The 17,171-nt window shown below is 39.7% G+C and overlaps 1 protein-coding gene and 1 non-coding gene across 5 annotated transcripts in view; both read right to left on the minus strand.

Moving 5' to 3' along the window:
* The window catches only part of NFIA (nuclear factor I A), a 391,127-nt gene that overhangs the window by 171,930 nt on the left and 202,026 nt on the right, over positions 1–17,171 (minus strand). The gene's annotated exons all lie outside the window — the stretch shown is intronic.
* Positions 10,370–10,476, minus strand: LOC136156637 (U6 spliceosomal RNA). The gene has a single exon (XR_010661129.1). It is a non-coding gene; the product is annotated as a U6 spliceosomal RNA (small nuclear RNA).

Below are 17,171 nucleotides of genomic sequence, written 5' to 3' on the forward strand. Positions count from 1 at the left end.
GTTATCAATAACTAAAAGAAAGTTCCTGGAGAAGGAAATGGCAACCCATTCCAGTATTCTTGCCTGGAAAATTCCACGGACTGAGGAGCCTGGCAGGCTACAGTCCATGGGGTCACAAAGAGTCAGCCATGACTGAGCACAAAAGAAAGTTCAATTCATTTAAGAAGGGCAATGAGGTATGGGAATATCATTTTAAATTAATGGATCCCATTTTTTGAGCACTAGTTATATACCAAGCACTTTGCTAAGAATCTTCTATGAATTATCTCATTTAAGACTCTTAACAACTATGAAGTAGGTATTGTTACCTCCACTTTATAGAAGAGTAAACCAAGGCTCAGAGAATAGTTACTTATCCAAGAGTTTAGCTAGTTAGTGGCTCAGCTAGGAATGGAGCGAAGTTTTCTGAGTTCTTAATTCAATGCCTTCTCCAACACTCTGGCTAGTTGAGCGCCAAATTCGGAAGACAGTAAGCCTTCCAAAATGTGTAAACTGATAGCGTGTTTGGTTTACCCCACAGGGGGAACCTCAAAGGGGAGGCTAAAACATGAATGTCCTCCCCGTGGACACTTCGCCTTCTGTCACTGCTCATTTTACCTTGCACAAGTCACACCAGATGATGGCTACTTTCAACCTTCACCATAAACATTCAGACCACACAGTCACTCTGGTGGCTATTTCACTGATTTGAACATGCCTCTTCCTTCTTCCTCCTCAGTTTTCTTCTCCACTGGGTGAAATCTAACTTACCACTCCTTGTCTTTAAAATCTGAAATCAAGCATTCTCTCGCCTATGTCTGTCTGCTTCCCTCTTAGAGCACTTTGCATATTTACCTTGTGTTATTATTAGGAGCATACATGTCTATCACTGGGAGGGAAAAAAGTACATCTCTTAAAGGACTACATCCAAAAAGCTTGGCATCACCTGTGTGTCCAAAAAAGCACCCTGAACATAACAGGGACTCAATAAATGTTTCATGTGTAGTTAAAATAGGAAACTTAGGTTCCACTACTATAAACACTTCTATCAAAGAAAGGACTATTCCCAAAGGAACCAGGGAGTATTTTTGCTCACTCTTCTTTTTTGAAAGGATTTTTCAGACAGCCTATCACCATTCCAAGGAAGGTAATGGGGCTATTTTTCTGTTTAGGAACCAGTGGTTTAAGTAATGTAAGCTATGGATCAGTGGTTTGCAATGATGGGGCTGATCGAAAGACAATCACACTCAGCATTGCTAAGGTTAATGGCATTGCCTCTTACGGAGGAAATATAAAAGTGGAAGATAGGGAAGAAACCAATAAAAACATTTACACACACCTTTAATGGTATGCAGAGTAGAACCCACTTAAATGAATACCAACTAATGAAAACATCTTGAAAAGAGAGTGATTTTTAAAGAAACCTTTTATCTACAGGTCCTATATTTAGAGAGCAAACCTTTTAAATGAATCCAGGGTAAAAAAGGAATTAAACTAGTAATTGTTGTGATTCATTGTGGTTCATATAACTTACATCAGTCCAGTGAAATGAATGAGCCATTTAACAAAGGAAGTTCTTCTCCACCAATTTATGTCATATTTGTCAGAGTATAAGTAAGAGCCTCCTCAGCAAGTACCACACAGCAAAAAAAAAAAAAAAAAACAAACAAAAAACACAAGGTCTTGGCAATGACTAAACCTTGCCTGTTCTGCTATACTTCTATATGGGCAGAGTTGTAGACTTTTCTGAGAAGGTGTGGTGAGAGAATTTGGTTCAACCAGAAAAATTCATGAAAACAAAAAATGTACCATAGCACTCCCAATGCAGACTGGATGTTTTCTTCTATGAAACTTATTAATATTTTCTTTTTAAAAATAAACTTTGATATCTTAGGCTTTTGCACAACAAAGGAAACTATAAGGAAGGTGAAAAGATAGCCTTCAGAATGGGAGAAAATAATAGCAAATGAAGAAACAGACAAAGGATTAATCTCAAAAATATACAAGCAACTCCTGAAGCTCAATTCTAGAAAAATAAATGACCCAATCAAAAAGTGGGCCAAAGATCTAAACAGACATTTCTCCAAAGAAGACATACAGATGGCTAACAAACACATGAAAAGATGCTCAACATCACTCGTTATCAGAGAAATGCAAATCAAAACCACAATGAGGTACCATTACATGCCAGTCAGAATGGCTGCTATCCAAAAGTCTACAAGCAATAAATGCTGGAGAGGGTGTGGAGAAAAGGGAACACTCTTACACTGTTGGTGGGAATGCAAACTAGTACAGCCACTATGGAGAACAGTGTGCAGATTCCTTAAAAAACTGGAAATAGAACTGCCATATGACCCAGCAATCCCACTTCTGGGCATACACACTGAGGAATCCAGATCTGAAAGAGACACGTGCACCCCAGTGTTCATCGCAGCACTGTTTATAATAGCCAGGACATGGAAGCAACCTAGATACCCATGAGCAGATGAATGGATAAGGAAGCTGTGGTACATATACACCATGGAATATTACTCAGCCATTAAAAAGAATATATTTGAATCAGTTCTAATGAGATGGATGAAACTGGAGCCCATTATACAGAGTGAAGTAAGCCAGAAAGATAAAGACCAATACAGTATACTAACACATATATATACATAAACATAACAATACAGTATACTAACACATATATATGGAATTTAGAAAGATGGTAATGATAACCCTATATGCAAGACAGAAAAAGAGACACAGATGTACAGAACAGACTTTTGGACTCTATGGGAGAAGGCGAAGGTGGGATGATCTGAGAGAACCGCATCGAAACATGTATATTGTCAAGTGTGAAACAGATCGCCAGTTCAGGTTGGATGCATGAGACAAGTGCTCAGGGCTGGTGCACTGGGATGACCCAGAGGGATGGGATGGGATGGGGAGGAAGGTGGGAGGGGGGTTCAGGATGGGGAACACATGTAAATCCATGACTGATTCATGTTAATGTATAGCAAAAACCACTACAATATTGTAAAGTAATTAGCCTCCAACTAATAAAAATAAATGAAAAAAAATAATGCTAAGCAAAAATAATAATAATAATAATAATAAACTTTGATATCTTGAAGACACAGGTATCTGGTAGTCAGGGATTATTAGTGGGTAGAAATGGAGGCTCAAAGGCAGAGATAAAGGTGGAATTAGAAGATGCTTAAAATTTCTTTCTGAACCTTAGAGATAATTTGTCAGAGAATTTCAAGTCCATGCTTTACAGATCTTTCAGACCAGAGGCTTAAGAAAAAAGGATGCTAATATTTCCTCTTAAGACCACTAAATACACACAGGAATTACTGGAAACAACTATATCCCTATAACTCTCATGATTCACCAAAACAACAAATACACAGAGTTAGAACCTATTTTGTCTCTGACCTGATTGTTCCAAAAAAAGAAAAGTTTAAGGAAAAGCCAACTAAAGGTGTAGACCCACTTTTAGAATATAATCAATGCAAATAAGAAAAAGGACTGGGGATTCAAGGAAGTTTAAGACAATAAACCTGAGTCAATTTGAAATCAAACACTGATATATTGACACAGTCTGAAGGTGACTTAGATGCATTCTGGACCAGCTGGAATATCATCAGAAACTGTGGGTTTCATGTATCTGTTTGTTAGGGCTTTTTGAGGTAACTTCAGATGTTTACCTTTTTAAAAATGATGTTCACAATTTTATAATTCCAACTTCGTTCAGAATAGAGGGTAAAAGTGGTGCCACATAAATGCAGAAAGAATATCTTTCTGTAGGTTCGGGGGCTGGGGGGAGCCATGTGCCAAATAGTAAAATACACTGCCCATGGAGAGGCACATTCATTCCCCATGCAGCAGCTTTAAAACCATATTTACTTGAAAATGAGCACTGTAGGGTTGAGAGGAGAAAAATATGAAACATACTCAGTAGCCTCCTAGCATTTTCCAGGGGATCAAGGAAGGAAATAAAGAAATTCCTGATGACCTGAAGTTATTACAACAGCTCATTGTATTATACACGGCTTGATTGCTTATAAAGTGCTTTCAGATACATTATCTGATTATGCTTTTACCAAAGCCTTGGGAGAAGAAAGGCAAGAATCACCTGTTTCCATTTCACAGATGAGGAAGTTGAAACACAAAAGTTTTAAGTACATTTCCAGGGTCAGTTCTGAAGTGGGAAAGTCCACAAGCAAATGTTTTAAAAAACATTTCACAGCCAGGAAGATGACAAAATTAGGGATATCCCATCCCTCTTGCACCCGTGCACCTGTCAAAGCTCAAGTCAGATGATTGGACTTTTCCTCCTAAAACCCAGCTTCCTCTACTAGGAAGAACTGTCAAGCTCATCACTCCTTCAAATTTCATGCTTGCTCTTTACCCTATACAAAAAGAAGCATGAACAAGAGAGAGACCAGGTCTTAGGCTTCTCCATAAAGTATAGTTTAAGATGCTTGTTAAAATCACATGAACTGGCCTTTCTTGTCACACATGTACTTGCTTAAATGCTCACAAAGAACCCACTTCCATCTTATTCTTGTTTTCCTTTGCTCTGCTCAATCTCCCATTGCAAAGATCCCTTCATGTCAAAGTCAGCTTGGCCAGGTAACACGCATTTGTCTCACACTGTGACAAGCTACACCCAGCTCGGCCTCATACAAGATTTTCCTTCAGAGTGTGGGAAGCTGACGGCTGTGGGCAGATGAGGACGGCAGTGATGGGGAACAGGGAGGACCGTCAGATGTAGAGCCTGCGATGCTGTCAGCCCCAGCCGAGTCCCAGGGAAAATCATTCCTCCCCGACTGGCAGCCAACTCTCCGTGCCTTGCCGCAAAAGCACCTTGCTATGCCTGCGGACCACCAACCTCAGAGGCTCCGACCACAATCCAGCAAGCACAGCTGCAAGCTGCTTGATGACCACCAAGGCACTGAAGCAGGAGGAAATGAGCTGGGAACTGCGCGGGGCTAAGCAGAGGCCCAGCAAATGCAGATCGAGTCATCTGTCAACTTCCCAGCAGCAGACTTCTCTGGAGAGCTTGTGCTGCAGAAACACCATGCCAGGCAAGAGCAGTACCCTAAGGCATCGGGAGAGTCGTTCAGTTCTGCACTTACAACTGGCACTCATCCACACGCACACTGGAGGGCAGGCACTGTGCTCAAGAGAAAATGGGGGGTGATCAGGGATAAATAGGCCCTGCCTTCATGGGATTTACAATCTACTTGATAATGAGGCTGGCCTTTGCAGACGTTATTCCCAGAAGCACACAAATAAGTGGAACATGAAAGTTGCCATAATTTGATTCAAAATTCTGAACAAATGACTTTCAAATAAACTTTACAACTTGGAAAGTAAAGAGAACAATTTCAATAGCCTTTCAAGTAACTATTGGACTTCAGTCTACTTGGGAGACGGGGGGTGGGGTGGGGAGAAAGAGAAGCCTAAGAAAGGCAGAGTGATAACAGAGTAGAAAGAATTTTTGACAGGGGACATGATATTCAGGGTCTCAGGTATACTGCTAATTCATGTGTTATCTCAGGCACATCTCTTTACTTCTCTGGGCTTCATCAGTCCTGTAACTAATGCTTGGAACAGTGTCAGGCATCCAGCAGATGTTTAATAAATAAATATTGGTTGACTGGATGAACATAATATGTGCAGGTTTAGTGTGAATATCTCTGTGGTTCACTGTAAACATCAAGATGTTAGAGATAAGAACGGTCAAACAACGTAGATTCATGCAATTTTCTTACACTCCCAATGATGCACCAGAAAATAGTGTCAAAGGGGCTGAGTGACCAGCAGGAAAACATGGGCCTATGGCTGCTTGTAATACTTGCTCACTGCATCCTTCAAGCTTGAATTTTGTGACAATTTAAACTCAACAAAGAGCCTTTTTCTGATTCCAACCCAGTAGGCTAGTTCCTTGGCTAGCAAGTTCAGTGGTGCCATGCTAAGCCCCTTCTTCAATATTTACAGAATAAAAGGCAATTTTGGGTTTAGCTTTGAGTGCATCAGATTTTGACAGCTTGGAAATGTCATTCTCAGAGCAAGGACTTTTCACACGCACAGAATTCTGCCTCTAACTGTTCTATAAATGCAAATGCAAATATCCTTGACCAGAAAACCTTGAGCATCATGTTCTAAGAATGTTAGTGAGATTACATGAAGTTCTTTTTAACTGTATTAGTTTCCATCCAACATCTCCTAAATTGAATTAGAGTAAAGTGGGGGAAGGCCTAGGTTCGAAAGGTGGATGCCAAAGAAGTCACATTTTAATTTTGTCTCTGTCTCTCATTTATGGATGCTTTCTATCTGTCAGCCAGGAAGTCAGCAAGCTTCACTCCAAGGGAAACATGCTGGATGACTGGCCATCCAAGAATTAAACATGATATGACTATCGTGTATTAGAAACTGTTCAGATACACAATGCCTTAGCCAAATTGAGCCTTACATGGTGGATCAAATGTTCTTTTTGCTAAATAAGGATGCTATATCTTTTCTCTCACATATACAGAAGCTGAGAATCCCATTTATTTTATTATCAAGAGCACTAGCATTCTTTGATTAGGAAAATATATTGGTGGTACATTTCTTATTAATAAAGGAGACCCTCTAAGAACATCAGATTGTAAAATTCAAGGAAATAAGATACAGTGAAACTCCTCTGCATTTAGAACTAAACAAGACAAGAAGAGTTTCACTGGTGACTCAGTTCGTAAAGAATCCGCCCGCAATGCAGGAGACCCAAGTTTGATTCCTGGGTCGGGAAGATCTCCTGGAGAAGGAAATAGCAACCCACTCCAGTATTTTTGCCTGGAAAATTCCATGGAGAGAGGAGCCTGATGGACTATAGTCCATGCAGTCACAAGAGAGAGACCCAACTTAGTGACTAAACCACCACCAAGAACAAGCAGCTCAGAGAGGAGAGGGTAAGGGAAAAAAGAGAGGGCAATAGTAACTTGGCACAGTCGCCCCAGTGTTTTGAGGAACAGAGTTGTGTAAAATCAGTATGAAGTTGCTTGTGTATTCTGAGAGCTCCCTCCCCCACTCCATTACCATACAACTCCACCAACCTCAGCAACTCAGATAAGTTCTAAGTGTGCACAGAAGGGAATTATGGAGAAAAGGCCCATCCCAACATCTAGGGCACAGGCCATGGAAGAGGGCATTGCACAGTTTGAAAAAAGACCTGTCGCTTAAACTAACTGCAGGTATGGGAACTAAGGACCAGAATGGACCTTAGCCTGAAAGCCCTCCCAGAAACACGCAGAAACACTGGGTGAGGTTCAGATTGTTTCAGAGTGTGGAGTGGAGGTTTGAGCTCGTTCTAAGGGGCAAGAAAGTCATAGGTAATGTCGAGGAACATAACATACATTTCAGTAGTTAGGTCAAATGTTTAATAAAGCTCTTGTATGATGTAGCTTAACTATTGCTGCCTCTTGCATAACTTTTATCATTTGTACCCACTTTTATCATTGTACCCACTATCATTTTATCACTTGTATCATGGATCCTAAATACCTTCAGGAGATCAGTCAAAATTCATGGCAAATATCTATTTAAATATTCATCTTCTTTATTAGAATATATGTTTGATGAACATTGGGGCTGCACCTCATTTATCTTTATATTCCCACTGCCTAACACAAGGATTAGCATATACATTATGAATAATAAATATACAGATGACTAAGAAAGGATGAATTGCAAGGGGGGGAATTACTTTTAAATATATATTTCCCTGAAAAGACTTTAAACTCCTAAAATGGTGGTTATCAGGGACTAGAGGTGGGAAAATGTAAGAGAAGTTATTTCAGGGCGCATACTTGCAACTAGTGGATAAGTAAAGTCAGGAGCTCTAACATACAGTATGGTGATTATAGGTAACAATACTATATCGTACACATTAGACTTGCTAAGAGTCCTAATTGTTCCCAACACTAGAAAATGATAATTGTGTAATGCCATATAAGTGTCAGCTAATGCTACAATGGCAATCATATTGCAATGTAAAGGTATCAAGTCAGCTTTAAACATACAAGATGTTATATGTCAAATATATCTGTTTGAGCAAAAGACTTTTTCAAAGGTATAGAGAACAAACTAGTGGTTATCAGTGGGGAGAGGAATGTGGGAAGAGGCAAGACAGGGATGGGAGTGGGAAAAACTTTAAGCTCCTGAGGGCAAGAGCCATTCATTCATTTGTTCACTCACTCATTCACTCCAAAATATTTATTTGATTGCCAGATACTATGTTTGGAACAGAAATTCCTTCCTGCAAACATTGAATTCTTCCCCTGAGGGAAGTCTATTCTACATTATCTAGAATAGCAATGTCCTCAAAATACGTATTAGGGAGACTGGAAGAAAACATTAGAGCTTCTATTTATTTTTATTTTGCATCTTCTAAAAAATAATGATGCATTTGTTATTAATAATGCCATCTCCCTCACTTGGTACCTATGTCAGATTGTCACACATGACTCATGGGAAATTATCCCTAGGGAAATGTGAAATTCTGCAAATCTTTCTTATTGGTTTAATTTTGAGCATACTGTGACATATTACTCTTTACATTAGTTGATGTTCAGCTAAAACAAGTGATGGATTGTCTAGTTTTAACTGATTAACCACTACTGCCCCCATCATAGGTGTATCATCACCACTGTCATTCTCTACCCTCATGTTTACCATTTCTCTGGGAAGAAAGGGCAGGACATAGAGAAAACACACTGAAATAATACAATTATTGTACTAATAATACAAATTATTTGAGGTTATTATCACTGCTGAGTTTAAAGCATTCCAAGACATTTCAAAGCAGCTCACTGTTTATCATCTGTACGATGCCAGAGCCTTCCCCAGAAAAGAAAAGCAACCCTTCCTCTGCCATTCATTAGCTGCTGACCATGGATCTGTGCCTCAACCTCCCTGAACCTCATTTTCCCCGAACCTCATTTTCCCCACGCTCTAGCTCTTAGATTAGGCCAAATTAAGACAACAGAGTCCAACGATTTAAAGTGCCTAGCCTAGTACACACTATTATTCTACTGAGATCAGTTTTCTCACCACTCCTATTGATGCACAGAATCCATACAGGAAGAGTACTGAACCCAGAACACAAATGTCCAACACTACAATGTATGATTAGGCGACCCAAACTTTGTTAAGATACTGTATTCTGAAAGTATGATTTCCTGGGTCAATTTATATAGAGAAGTGCTACCCAAGTCTCTTACTTTGAGTGGCTTTTTCCAGTGGCCCTTACTATCAATTCTGCTTAGACAGAAGTGAGTTTCACAATATCTGTTGAAAGGATGAATAAAAGGATGCATTATATGGAGATGCTGAGCAGCCCTGGTCACAACTCCTCTTTATTGGCTCTTCCTGGTACCTGCTTTTCTCTTCTTCCCTCTCCTTCCAAAGGGAAAGTTAAAGGCTATTATTAACCACTGGTCTACCGCAGAGACTTCTGTATCTTTTCACTGTTAAAGAAATCTTAAAATATTTTCCTCTCATGGAGCCTATTTCTCAAAGTATTTAACTTACCATTTTTACTAAATACTGGATCATTTATCTCTCCTCCATCTTTTATTAGATGAATTCAAACTACAACTGGCAAACAAGAGTCTCTGTATTACATGACCAGTGAGCTCACAAAGTCAAAAGCAAAAATTGTCCGCCTATGCATCTTATTATCTAGGGAAAAAAGCACAATTTCTCTTAAGATTTTTCTTCTTTGACCCCATTCAAGAACCACCAGTTGGTAACCACTGGTCAGGAACACTGTTAGCGTGTGTTGAATTTTACTTATATATCTTTCATGATGGCAATTTGCAAATCTACTAGAACTCACTGCACATGCAGGTCCTAGCACTGCTACCTTTAGAAATGACTGATGCTCCGACAACAAGGTGACTCGTCCCTTCTCTATATTAAAGATCTTACTTATAGTCCCAAACTGTAAGAAGGCATTAAATTGAAAAGCTTTCAGTTTGGACAGCATTTGCAATTTTAAAAAGAAGATAAATCTCTCTAAGGAGTTAACATGATCTGTGAATGGGGGACATGCTAGGAATCAGATATCCTAATGAACTTTGTCTTACTCACTTGAAATGGAGAATTAACCGACTCTTTTAAATAATTCAGAAATCTAAAATCAAAGGGATGAGGTACAAATTTCTATTGCACTGCACAAAAATGGGGACTGGAAATAAACTCCTTATTTTTATGTTTTCAATAAAACTACATTCCTACATCTTTTCCAAGTGAAATACTTTCAAATTTATTGGCAATCATAATTGTTTTATGCCATCCAACAAATACAATGGCATCTGGTATAAACACCTTACAACTACTTTTTTTTTTTTTTTTAAATATGGAACGCTTCACAAATTTGCGTGTCATCCTTGTGCAGGGGCCATGCTAATCTTCTCTGTATCGTTCCAATTTTAGTATATGTGCTGCCGAAGCAAGCACTACCTTAGAACTACTTTTATACACTCCACTTCTACCACAAAAATCAAATGAAAATTTAGTCCATTGTTTAAAAATATTCACTGTTGACTCATATAGGAATAGTGCTTGAGACTGTAGGAAAAAGAGTAAAAATGTTCATATGAAAAATAAGAACATTATTTTTCCAAAAGAATGTAATTTTGTCCTCAAAATTAAAAACAAGAAAACAACACATTCCAGATTGCCATCTAGCACAGGGTTTGTTTCCATGAAGCAAAGAAATGGATGAAAGAAAGGTAGACTACACTTTATTGTGTATCTCCTATGAATTACTACAAGTTCTGGGCAATTTATATATACACACATCCACAGAGATATATCCATATACATAATCTGCATAGAAGCAGTACTTTTAGTTCCGAGGATTAATTAAGCCTGTGGGTGCCTGAGAAAGGCTGAGGCAGATACCTAAGAGTATGGGACGCTCATCCTAGATGAGCGAACAAGGGGGAGGAAAGGAACGAACACTGCTTAAGCTCAAAACAAAACAGTAACTAAAATACATTTCCGGAGAAGGTGATGGCATCCCACCTTATAAATGGGGAAACACAAGTCCAAGAGTTTGTCCAAATTTACATCATCAATAAGTTACAGAACCAGAGTTTGAATACTGTTCTTTCTATAATGTAAGGTCATGGTTAAGCAATTAGCCTCTGACATGTAAGTTTGAAAACTCTGTTCTGTGAGTATTCTTTCTGCCTTCCTGACTGTAGGAAAGCTACCTAAATTCTTTCGGGTCTCAGTTTCCTCATCTGTAAAATGGGTACACTAATAATACTGATCTCCAAGAGTTGTATTAGAGTGAAATAAGATCATGAATCTAGAACTCTTGGCACAGTGCCTTGCTGTGGCGGCCATAGAAATGAGCTGCTCATATCACATGTGACAAGAAGCACCTCTGCCTGACAACTCCAATCTCTCCCCTCTGGATTTACCACCATGTTTATTCCAGAGAGCTTCCTCCAGGCTCCCTGTAAATGATTAAAGAAGAGGATACTAACGTGTACTGGTTCCTATGGGAAGAAAAAAAAAAAAACAACTTTGTAACAAGTGACTTTAGCTCAAAGACTTTCCATTGGCCTGTACAGAACTTTCTTAGAAGCTCCCCGAAGTCCAGGATTCTTCCTCCCCAGTTCTCCTCCCGTTCCTCTCTCCTCTCACAGGTATCAGATCAGTATTGCAGTCTGAAGCCTCTGCAGCCAACCTGGCTCCCTCCCTTTATAGCTCACAGATTTTAGCTCCCAAAATCCCTGCACATCTAATTCCGTAAGGGCATATTCTTCTTGGGAGACCTAAACTACCACACCAGCACACGGAAAACCCACAGCAAATGTGAGCTATTATCAATAGCAGGAGTGTTACCTGCAAATTCATTATTTTTGTCATTACCTGGCTCCAAAGCTCAACACAGTTTAACCCTCATTTCCAAAAGTGCTTTCCTTGAATCTGTGGACATTATCCTTTCTTAAAGTTGGAGGGTACAAAGACCACATCATGCTCGTATAACACATTCAAACATGTTTTGTCATAGCTAGCAAAACCGTCCTAAATGAGAACATAATATATATTTAGATTCCTGTAGAGCATAAAGAAAATAGCTCTGTCAATTTTCAAATCAACCTAAAGGTCTTTTCTGTATGTTACTTTTGAATGTGGACTTTTGCAGTGCTGTGTGATTTGACTGGTTTTCTACTTTCACCATCTTTCATGAGGTGAAAGTCTGCCAATAACTAGGACTTGTGACAAGGTATACTCCCTTTGAAGAAGTGACTCACATGATGTCCCTATGCCTTACTCAATTACAGTTCCAGTAATTAAACTTACACACTGACCTGGATGGGTTGAATGGCTCTCAACTACAGTATTGTACCTACTGACTATGCCACACAAATGGCTTATTGTTCCAAGATAACTACTGGGCTACCGGCAGATGCAGAATGAATGGAATTTAAGCAGTTGAGTCATGAGAACTTCGTGATACTCTGCCCAGGTCTCATTTCCAGCAGGTTAAATTCCAGTGGTTTGACCCTTTGTGATCACTGAAATCATCACAGACTAATTGAACCTTTTCTGGTACTGCTGTTACTGCTGCCCATGTAACCTCCATATGAGTGTGCAGAGAACTAGGACTGGTGGCCAGATAAAAGACACGACTTGGTTTAGATAAACAAGTCCTTTTGTGTAATAAATAGAGCCCATGTAATACTAAAATAGGTATTTGTTGTGGTTCTGCAAAGCAAATTTAACTTTGTATCTTGTGTTTTTATTTGCTAAATCTAGCAACAATTGGGAGGGGAAAAAAATCAAGCTTCGTGGTTATGGACTTGAGACCTGAGGATTTACAATCTAAACAGAGTCCTGAGATAAGGGTTAAACTGCAGCCCCACAGATTTAGATGTCCATTAAATGAAAAAAAGAATTGTTTGCATGAGAGAATATGTGAAGCCAAATGTCGTATGCAAGTGACTCTGTTTTCAGTAATGTATGCATAAGGGAAAACCTTTGGGGATACTAAAAGATACCGCCGTGGCAGATGACAGTCTCCTTCTTTGACAGTGCTATGAATTAGGTCTTTTTGCTTTGTTCACCACTCAACATTAAGTATCTAACACAACACAAGGGCTCAGGGCATATCCACCACATCAAGAAATGAATGGATTTGGTATGTGCATTCCCTTGTCGAGCATATTATAGTTTATCAAGGATTTGCCATGTCTTTCCTTGGCCAACAAAGTTCAGCATAATTTGGCTTCCTGCTATCCCTGTCGCCAACTGGTCTTCTTTCATTTATGTACCACAAGCCACCCTAACCCTGACTGTTCCTCCAACATGCCTCTGGATCTTTCCATTTACTGCTCCCTCTTTCTAGAAGAGAAGTCCCAAATATCTGCATAGTTCTCTTCTTTACCATCATCAAGTCTTAGCTCAAAAGTCAACAGGTCAAAAAGGCCTTCCCCGTCCACCTTCTGTAAAATAGTGCCCTACACTCCACTGTTTAGCCCTTGTGTGTGCATGTGTGCTGGGTCACTTCAGTTGTGTCGAACTCTGTAGCACCCCAGGCTCCTCTGTCCATGGGATTCTCCAGACAAAAATACAGGAGTGGGCTGCCAAGCCTTCCTCCAGTGATCTTCCCGACCCAGGGGTGGAACCATGTCTCTTCTGTCTCCTGCATTGGCAGGGGGTTCTTTACCACTAGTGTCACCTAGAAAGCACCGTCTTTCCTTTATCTAGCTTTGTTTTTCTTCAAAGTATTTAACACCACTTGTTATATTATGTGTGTTTTCTTCCAGCAGAGATGCTATCTGTTTTACTCAGTAAATCTGGTTCTGAGAATGTCTGATAAATATTTGTTGAAACAATGAATGAAGCCTCTTCCCCCTTACTAGACTACCAGGTCCTCCAGAACAGGAAGTCTGATCCACGTCTGCAGTCCCTCAGTGCATCCTGTACATAGTCCAAATGTACCCAGCAGATTCTTAATAAAGATCTGAGCTCCCCAGGTGGCTCAGTGAGAAAGAATCTGTCTGCCAGTGCAGGAGACGCAAGAGATACAGATTCAATCCCTGGGTTGGGAAGATCCCCCAGAAAAGGGAATGGCAACTCACTCCAATATTCTTGCCCAGAGAATCCCATGGACAGAGGAGTCTGACTGGCAGCATTCCATGGGGTTGCAAAGAGTTGGACATGACTGACTGACTGAGCAAGCAGATGACTTATAAGAAAATTGAGGTGCAGGTCTTTAAGTGGCTTGGACAACTGATTTCCCCTTAACAGATGCTCAGTGTCAGGCTTATAATGGCAGCTCTCCTTTGCTAATCTGACCTATCCGGAAGCTGTGATTTGGCTTCTATTTGTTCATCTCTTGAGTTTACAAATGCAGCTTGCTGAGAAGCTCTCTGGTTGCAAAATACCTACAGAGATCTAAGAAAACACTGACTTTCCTTCATGGAGAGATTGTTGGAAATCTCTTCCTATTTTGCTAGGATTCACCACAACATCCTTTATACTTCTCTCTTTGGATATTCGCCATACGATGCCTGTGGATAAGGCATATGAGACCCCCCTGTTCTCTTTGGGTTAAAATCAACCAAGTATAGAACTTAATAATTGAGAAGGGGCAGAGTAACCTGCAGTAAATACTACCCCTCCCCCCACCTCAGTTTGCACTATCCCAGTAGATTTCCTTAACGACAAGGCAATGCCAAGGGAACAGAGTTGCCTGGAGCTGAGTGAAACCTGAAGAAGAGAAGAAGAATGAGGAAGCTGTAGAGGGAAAAGGTGCCAAAAATCCTTGTGGCCACATGAATTTTTCTAGCAGACGACTAATCAATCTGGATTAGCAGCTCCAAATCCCCAAATAAATTATTTATATCGCATTCAGTTTACTAACATGATCCACAAATGGGTAATTCTTTCCCCAAAATAATATACAGGATTTAAATCAACAAATTCACCCTCAAGTGTCAAATCAGACCCTATTATGTGTGGCAAAGAGACCTCATACACTATTCCTGACCCAAACTAGGCTCCCTGAGAATTCACCATGTGGATTTTTCAGTGACAGAGAGAGGTGCATGAAAGCAACCATTAGGAGCGCGCTGCCGGTCCTTCCAAGATCTGCCGAAGGGTTCTATCAGGGCCTGTCCCGGGTTCAAACACAGGGAACAGAGAACAGTGCAGGTGGTGCTGCCCCTGAACACCAGGTGTACCACCCACCACAACTTCTCCACGCCACCGTGATTGAATGACGGCCCCTCATTTGATTTCTTTCCTGAGCCCGATTCAAATATGAACAGCATTGCTTCCTGTTTTGAGAATCAAGATCGATGGATATATTTACACAATCTCACATAAATTATAAACAAACACTTAAAAACCCTTTTCTATTTGCAATGTTACATCCAAACGATTGTTTCTCCTGGACCACGAGTCATAGACACAGAACAAATTTGAGAACCAGAAAGACACCCCTTTATGTCTTCTTTCCTCTGTACAATTTGCGCGTGAGGGATTGGTGGCGGGAGATGGAGTTGCGGGGATGGGGGTAGGGGTGGTTGTGTCTGAAATAGACCACCCAGTCAGTCCATTTCAGAATTTAGAAATTAGGGGAATAGGAGTCTAAAACATTCCCTATTTTGGCTACTAGCCAACCACTTAAAAATCTGTTCACCTAGTTAACCTGTATATGTAGACAATAAAATACCCCTAATGTGAGAAGTAAACTACTTCTTTAAAATGACAGATTTCCTCCTTCTCTTTTTCACTTGAAAACGCTCTTTTACTACCCTGGATCCTGTGGTAAATAAAGCTCAGGGTACTCTATACTGTGTTAAGCCTGTGGGGGAAGCCTCCAGTCTCACCTGGTACCTCATCTTTCTAAACACAAGATTCAAGAATTTACTTTGTTTGGAGGCATTTCTAAAGAGCCCCTGCAAACAATGATGGGTCACATTTGCTAACAATATTTAAGAAAGCACAATTCACCTGGTCTCAGACTGACATTTTAGATTAAACCAAATTCTAGTTCCCCGGTCTCTAAAACAAGATAGGCTAGCTCCATCTCATTGCTGAAAATTCATCAGTCAGAATTTAATTACACAGATCTGGAAACCAGAAGGCATTTAGGTTTTAATGTTTCCCTGAGTTGGGACCTTTACAATATTTAGAATATTGATCATTACTGTTATTGCTGCTATTTTGGTGGTCACTCTACTGTGTCTGTCCCTGCAGGGTTTTTGGAAAGAACACTGCTGAGAATAACTGTTGCTAGGTAATTGTAAGAGAAAATCATGCAAATTATGAAATATTGACAAGCTTTATTTACAAGTCAATGGTGCTAGAGTGCTCCTGCTTTCCCAATAAAATGCTAACTGTTCAGCTGTGCACCGCCTTCAAAATTCCTAAAATGACACAACTAAAATGACCAATAATCAAAATAGTTCCTGAAACAGCAGTCCATTCAGTAGTAAGAAACAATTCTCAGCATCTAGCTAGAATTATGAATTTTATTTTACCTTCCAACTACGTACTAATATTATAATATCATACTGCAATGTATCTCCTATATATTTGAGGAAGTAAAGAGAAAAACGTTAAAGCAGAAGGCCTGAAATTTGTAATGAAAATATTATCAGGTAAAAGAATGTTTGTCCAAAAGAAATATAAATATATATTTCTTATCTCACCACCAAGTTACAGAGTGAATCCTGCATACACATCTTAAGTCGGGAAGTTAGTATCCTTGGAAGTTATTTGTACTGAAATACTCAAAATACAGAAACGAGTTACTAATAACCAATGAAATACTAACAATTGAGATTCCCTGTTCATCTAGCAACACTCAGCAACAATATCTAGCTTGGTGATACAAGATGGGAAGGACATAAACAAAGATGCTGAACATGAACACGAGATCCAACCAATACTCCAGGGTGATTTTGAACTGGCAGATAGAGCTGGAAATTTTCAAAATCTGGGGCAAACATCATGATTAATGGCTTTCTACTGACTGGAAGTGGCCCATCTGAGAGTTGATGCCACCAACACATATGCAAATACCAGGTAAATGAGGAAGAGTAAACATGAGTAAAGCTAAAGAAAATGATCTAAACACGAACTCTGATTTCCTGCTATAAATATCACCTTTTAAAAACCAC

Source organism: Muntiacus reevesi, chromosome 1, assembly GCF_963930625.1.
Source record: "Muntiacus reevesi chromosome 1, mMunRee1.1, whole genome shotgun sequence".
NCBI classification, from domain to species: Eukaryota; Metazoa; Chordata; class Mammalia; order Artiodactyla; family Cervidae; genus Muntiacus; species Muntiacus reevesi.